We start from the raw sequence: 7826 nt of genomic DNA, 5'->3' as shown, positions 1-7826 counted from the left end.
GTTAAGAAAGCAAATTTGATATTCACCATGCAATGTGCAGCTTGACAAGTATTGCAGAACATTATTGTGTATTCAAAATAATGTGTGGTTCAAAATCTCTCAATAACCATTGAGTATCCTGAAGGCATACGTTGCTGTAGTCATTGAGATAGAAATTTCTTTTTGATGAAACCACGACATGTCAATGACAAGGCCTTAAGCTAATTTCTTTATACTTAACTTAGCACAAAATTATGTTAAAGTAAACCATGCATATAAGATGACTTCTGAGAAATTTAATTTTAAAATCTCTATTCCAACGTTTATGGGTATAGATAGGCATAGGGTATTTTGCTCTTGTTTTATTTCAAAATCATTATCGCTGTAGTATGATAAGGTAATCCTTTGAGGTAAATCTTTGAGTTGTCAGTTTCCTGGATGTCATCACTTATAGCGGTACAATATGAAAACAATAAAACATATGATAAACATGTCATGCTTCGATAAATATGTCATGCTTCGGTTACACTAATACATTATATTTTGTATTTCAAGTATCTAAATTAGGAAGTATATTTCACCGGAAATAACAACAAACTAAAAGCATTACAGTATTATGAATGATAAGAAAATTCAGTCACGTGAACAAAAGATACTTGCCTTCGTTTTCGGGTCTAATTCTTGGATCGTAGTTTGAGAGTAGTTCGTTAAGAACAACCGTTGCATTAGCAGAAGCCAATGGACTGCAAGAACAAAAGCATTATATTCCTATTTATAGCATTTACAGCATCGGACCATACGGTTGTAAGTACATAACTAAAAAATGATGGCATACCTCTATCTCATTAACTTATATGAATTATATTGTTGGGAATCGCAGCAGATTGTCGTCATTTTGTTTAGTTAAATGTAAATTTCATTTTCTGTGTGTTTTCATTACATTGATTTATTGAACTAGTAATAGAATTTCCCGTTATTATGGTTTTTAAAGTCATGAACAATCATGAACAATAGTTGCACAAAATTATGATTCATTTGAGGAGCATATTTGAGTTACGTCGTTGAATTACATAACTAGATCTGAGGATAGAAAAACAGATTTCGTAAATGATTGACTCTGGTATAATTTGAATGAACATATGAACGATTCATTTAGCTTTAAAACATGAAATTCAACAGATGTGAACATTTTATGGATCCAAGTCCTTCACTTTAAATTTCTAGAGTGGATGGGTTTTTTGGTTACATATTCATACAGTCACGCATTGCATCGACCTACATTTGCAATGTTCGTTTAATATTAAGTGTTTATGCTATATACGGGAAATATGGCAGCAAACGACTCTCACGATGCTTTCAGGTTTCCATGTGCAATTTGGCGAAAACTGTTGGTAGGCTTTTAGTGGTGTCTGATTAGAATCCCTATTCATTTCTTTTTATCATGTAACTGATCATTTTGACGAGAATCGTGTCAATTGATCGATGGATCGTCGATATTTTTCAACTTATGTACCTAGTTAAAATCTCATGCTTGGCGATCTTGAAGAAGCTCATTGTGGGAAAGATAAAACCTTGTACATCCCAAAGCACCCACTTTGTAATGGCTTTACCCAAGCATTGTGATTTATATTTGATAAAAAAATATCGTTTAGATGCAATCGGTTATTTAATCATGTTAAGTTTTCTTCACACGGTCGGAAATAAGTCACTTATTATCGGTCATAAGTCACTATTAACGGTTATTAAGTCACTTATTACCCGTAATAAGTCACTTATGTCCGACCGTGTGAACACGCCTTTAATTCAACGAACAATGAGTAAGCCTAAGAAGATCTAGTGACCGTAGAAGTATAATGTAACAGGATTAACTACAAGCAGGTTGCATTCATCATCTGTGTTTGTATGCAATCATAAATTGAATAAAATACCGCTGTTTTCAAAGATATACAGGTGCTAGTGATCAGCATGATATAGATATTTTATAGAATTGCGATTTAGGTCTTTAAACCTGTTCTTTGACATCTATGGTTCAATGCAGAGGTACCGCGTGAACGTACATGTACTTGTGCAGTGCGATATATTTAAACTCATGTTGACCTATTGCTTTGGTAGTTAATCCTGTTACATCATCAATACTTGTTATCAACAGTAACTGCTCCAATATCCATACTCGTGGCTTTGTGCAAAGTGTTGGATTAAGGTAACACCTGATTTTTTTTTCAACGTTAATATGGGCCGGTCATTACCTTTTAAATAGGATTCAGGGTCATTTATTGGAATAGAATTGTCATTTTGAACAGATTCTACTAATTGTGTCCCGCACCGGGTGTCCTAGTTGTATGAACGTATCCATTTGATATTAAAGTTGGAGTCTGATTTGAAAACGGGCTCTTCGACTGACTAAAAATAGCGTTCAGCAAAAGACGAGAGCCCCTACTCGACATTATGCATGCTGTAATGACAAGCATTGTGAATCAGACATGCCGAAGGAAAACACTAAACCGGTTATTAGAACAACCCTGAAGAAGATGCTGAGTGCTAATTTTCTGCTGCTTCGTGATGCGAAATATTTGAGAGAATATTTTAAATGCGGGACGTGGATCAAAGTGAGGTTTTATAATCAATCTCTTTGAACACTTCACGTTCTGCTTTTAGACCACTTCACCACATTTAAATATAGGTTGCATCGTTGCATCGTTGCATCGTTCATCTATAATAATAGCAGAAAACAATTACAATGCCAAAAATTTAATCCAAAGTGTTTCTAAATTCAGGACGACATAGAAAAAACACGTTTAAAGCAGATCAAGATCTAAAATGTAATGAATTTCAAATAGTTTTAAATTACATAAGAATATGAATAAAATTGTTATTTCGCTATTCAACTTAACAGTTAAGTGTGATCTACGCAGGATAGTATTACCAAGCTTAACCGCTATATGTACTGAGCTGTTGATATTGTTCATCTGAAGTAGATATATATTTTCACGAAAGATACTTCATGGGTCAAGTTTGTTTTGTTTCCTTACAAGTAGTCTTGAGTATAAGTGGTGACAAAAGAAGGCAATAACCTGTAAAAAGAAACTAACGGTTGCATGCAGCATCTACACTTGATATTCGCATACTTTATGTATGAGCCTGACTCCATTGAATACAATCTATTTAGTGCGTATCAATATATCCATTATTACCGGCGATCAAACGCTGGTAGCTTTTACGCAATAGCTGCATAGTTATACTAGGGATGACCATCATAATTTCATGTTGCCCCTTTTGCTACAAAAGATTGTTTTCTGGAAAGAACTCATCAACAGAAGTATTTTTGTGGTTAAATGGTCAAAATCGGTCAAAAACTTTTCGAATTATGAATTTTCAAAGTTTCCCATTCTGACCGGTCATTGGAACGAAATAAATTGACAAAGTCTAAATATAGCAATGTGAGCAAAATTGGTATAAGCATATATTTACCTTTTCATATTTCTTTATTTTAATATATATGCAAACATGAAACAAGCATATTGTGAAAGTATCAAAGGGGTTTCTTATGAAATGGCACTTTACTAGTCAATAGCATGAAGTATTTCTTCAAACCGAGGCACTGAAATCATGCTTTTAGAAAACATTTGCCAAAAATCATCCATAATGGCCAAAGTGGCACAAAATCAAAAGTCCATGTGAACTTTTTTTCCACAACAATATACACTACACATAAGAAAAATACTAATGTACTACAAGGGATTTTCAACATAGGAATCCAAACAATCAAGTACCAACATGCACAGCTTTGTCCTGATATCACTTCTGGGGTTTTAACAAAATGTTTATAACCTCTATTGTGATTGGCAGCAGCATAAGGTATCTCTTTGATAGCTGATAATGCCCAGCCATTCAGCAAGTGGCTAACAACTGACCTTGATAGGCTTGAATGAATACTGTCATGTGCTACAAAACCATCACACTCCAGGGCCTGGTCACTCCATATGCTACAGGGAACGCAGTACTTTAACAATGGAGTGAAAGACTCATTATTGATTAGGCGCGTATTTTAAAAGTACAGCTCCTGTGCGTGTATAGCAGCAAGTCAGTGCAGATGGTATAAATATAAGAAAATGTTTAGGGTTGAGATCAGGTGAATAATACAACAAATGAGCATGAAACTTCACATTTATGTTCAGAAAGGTGTCTATTTAACATGATTCGAAAGGTGTTTGGAAATTCCAAAGGGAAGCTGGTGATTTAATTTTTAACTCAAGATCTACTTGTCCGTTTTTTTTTCCTTTTTACCGAGGGTATGATAGAGGTAATAACAACAACTCTGCCAAATTACAGCTCAGTAGGTCAAGGTGTTCACCTGATCTTATTCATCTGAATATTTTGTGCCATTCTGAGCAGTGCTGCACTGGGCCACTGGCAATTAAGCGCACTGTGGCGATGGACCAATTTTGACTCACACTTACAGAAAAACCAAATAAGTTATGATGCTGTAATTTGCAGGATAGTTACAAAACATAATTGGCATTAACATCTCCAATTTGTACAGAACAATTATGAAAAATAAAAGAATGAGCTTAATTTAGACATGTCTGTGCAAGCAGTGCACAGTTGAGCTCCCTGCATGTCTATGGGAGTGTTCTAATCAAGTTGATGGTTCATTGGTCATCCCTAGTTATACAGATGATCATAACAATATTAATTTTTGAATGTTATATATAGTAAATTAGTAACTGCTCCATTATCAAGACTCGTAGCTTAGCGTAAAGTGTCAAACTAAGTATAAGCCGGACTGGTACACATGATTCCTACGTTAATGTGCGCTGGCCATTGAACTATTAAATTTTAACTGTTTTGGGATCATTATTTTACTTGATTAGAATTTTCTAGATTCTATTATGTGTAATATTAGGTGTATATAATAGCTGCGCTGGCCAAACACTAAGATTCTATTCCTTTTGACCGGGTACTGTATGTGCATAATTCTTTATGTAAAAAAGCAGAATCTCTATCCCTATTATCTAAAAATAAGTGTCTTTGCTTACACAACAGGGATCTTCAGGCAATAAACAAGCTGCCAGAACACCTGAAAAGCCAATGGATTTATATACAAGCACAGTCAATTATACAAATACCCAATCAAATACAGAGGACTTATGAATTCCAATCTGTGGTTTCGAGTTATTCAATTGTCAATTAACGGTAGTAATCTGACTTTCATCAGTTTATCTTGGCCCCAAGCATGGTGCTCGAACGTGTAATGTAAACTGAAACACTAAGATGAAGCGTTATCTTTCCTAACGATGGAGAGAAAGAGGAAAGGACGGTGGTGAGAGACATTGACATATATGACCATATTATGACCATATGTCCTATACTGGGACCCTAAAAAGCTGGTGGTATGACATTTTTTATCTTGACAAAATGAAATGCTTATGATATTTTCGAAATGAAGATGAATACTTACACCCTGCATTTTAATTTGATCCCAAAATCATGATTTTTTTTTTTTTTATGATCAATTTAGCTAACGAACTTGTAGATTGGTGTATTGGTGGACACGGTATCATATCACAGAAAGTCTATGTAAAAAGTTCATAGCAATTATTTTTTTTCCATTTTTATATGTATATAGAGTTGAAAACTAAAATCCATGATTATTTAGAACAAATTTGATGGCAGTGATTGTAGCAACTCAATAATAATAACAGCTTAAACAAAAACTTATCTCTAAGTACAATTAGGCCATTCTCGAGCACTGTAATTTGTCATGTCTAATAGTCATTTTTATTTATATTTGTTGATTTCATATTCTTTGTTTTATTTTTTCGTCAGGGAAAGGCAATTCCCAGGCCTTATTGGCCTTCCTGCCTTTTCCGCCATATTGTGTTTCTTTTGTACTTTATTGTAATTGATATATTTTTGATGTAGTTGTATATTTTTATATATGGAAATAAATGAATGAATGAATGAATAATGTACTTTGTGTAATTTCATCCAATTGACCTCAGATTTGGGCATTAATTTTCTGCCCTTTATGCTTTCCAGCAACGCATACTTTTACTTACCTGTAATTGCTACATAAAAGGCATAACCATTCATATGAAAATTGATGTTTTCAGCTAAGAAAACAGCATGTGACGAAAGAGGGTCCCAACTTGTGATACATGGCCTTATAAGAAGCTTTAAACTTAGAGGATATGTACACTTTTATCGATTAAACAAAGATTATCAGTGTTTATTCAAAATATTTATCAATTTTCAATCATTTTCAATGTTATAATAACATATTCCAATAAGTTATTCATCCATGCCCAACTTCGCCTCGTTATTTTATAATATCACCTATATCTACATGGTCTAGATCAGAGAAGAACCAGATTCACAAGGCCCCATTATTCACATGATATAGTTCTGTGATTTTGAATACCTAACTAACTGAAGGAGACCCCGTTTTGGAAGCAGAAGATTTCAGTGCAGGACAGAAACTTTAGAAAAGCCGTCACGGTTCTGGCAAATCACCCACCTTAAGCAAGGATCAGAGAAAGAAGCGTGTAATTTCATTCTATTAATTTCCTCTCCAATGACAAAGTAGCATTACAATCACACATTGTAGATGCACAAGTATCCCTCTCTAAATTTTCTGATTGCTGAAACGACATTGAGGCTGCCAATGCAGCATTTAGATGCAACAATTTTATTAGATAAAAATGAATATAAATATTACGATCAAGAGCAAGATCAATGTCAAGACAAAGACTGACAAAGAGGAAAATAAATCACAATAGTGAGCGATATACATACACATATTATAGTTTTTGAGAAAATAAAATATATCCTTGCAATAAGATAATCTAACACAGTCCTAAATTAAAGTTCGACAAATTACAATTCAATTTCCTACTTTACTTTACTTTTTGTCCTCCGCTTGTTCCTCTGAGTCGCGGGGAAATGATGGGACGTCTGTCTTGGGCTGCATGGGTAGCATCTGTCAAGTTGGTATTGTGCCTTGTCAGGATTGTCTTGACCCCCTCAATCCATCTTCTTCTTGGTCTTCCTACAGGCTTGGTACCGGACAGTTTGCTGTTGTAGGTCCGCAAGGCTGGTTGATTTGTGGGCATGCGCATAAGATGACCAAACCATTTGATGCGATGGCTTTCAATCCGGTCTAGCATAGGCTTGGTGCCAACCATGTCTCTGATGACTTCATTTTGCGCCGTCGTGTCTTGTTTACAGCTTTTCGTAGGCATTTCATTTCACAGGTGGTGATCTTCCGTTCAGTCTTTTTGTTCATAGCCCATGTTTGTGCCTGGTAGCAGAGAGTCGGAGTGTAGATTGCGTTGATGATTGTTCTTTTTGCATCCATTGGCATAGCTGGGTGGGAAAGTATAGGCCCAAGCATGAAGGTGATGTTGTTTGCTTTCTGGTATCTGGTTTCAATTTCTCGGTCTATCTTCCCGTCTTCAGTAAAGATGCTGCCCAGGTACTTAAACTCCTTTGATTGCTGGAGGGTTGTGTTGTCAATCTTGATGTCCAAGGTCTTTTGGGATCGGCTGATCAGCATGGTTTCTGTCTTTGGGATGCTTATGCTCATGCCATACTTCTGGCAGGTTGCGTCCAGTCTGTTGGTGTGGTTTTGTAAGCTAAGGCTGTCTTGGTGGATGAGACATTGATCATCTGCAAACAGTAGTTCATTGAGAGCTTCTTCATCTAGATTTGCTTCTTGGGTGATCCTGTCCATAAAAATAAGGAACAGTGGACACCCGACTTCACAGGAAACCACTTGGTGAGTCCTGTCCTTGTCCTGACAGTACAGAGGCTGCCCCTGTAGATGGCTCTCACACTGTCCAGCAGTT

Source organism: Amphiura filiformis, chromosome 20 (genome assembly GCF_039555335.1).
Source record: "Amphiura filiformis chromosome 20, Afil_fr2py, whole genome shotgun sequence".
Lineage (NCBI taxonomy): Eukaryota > Metazoa > Echinodermata > Ophiuroidea > Amphilepidida > Amphiuridae > Amphiura > Amphiura filiformis.
Note: the sequence above shows the minus strand (reverse complement) of the source record.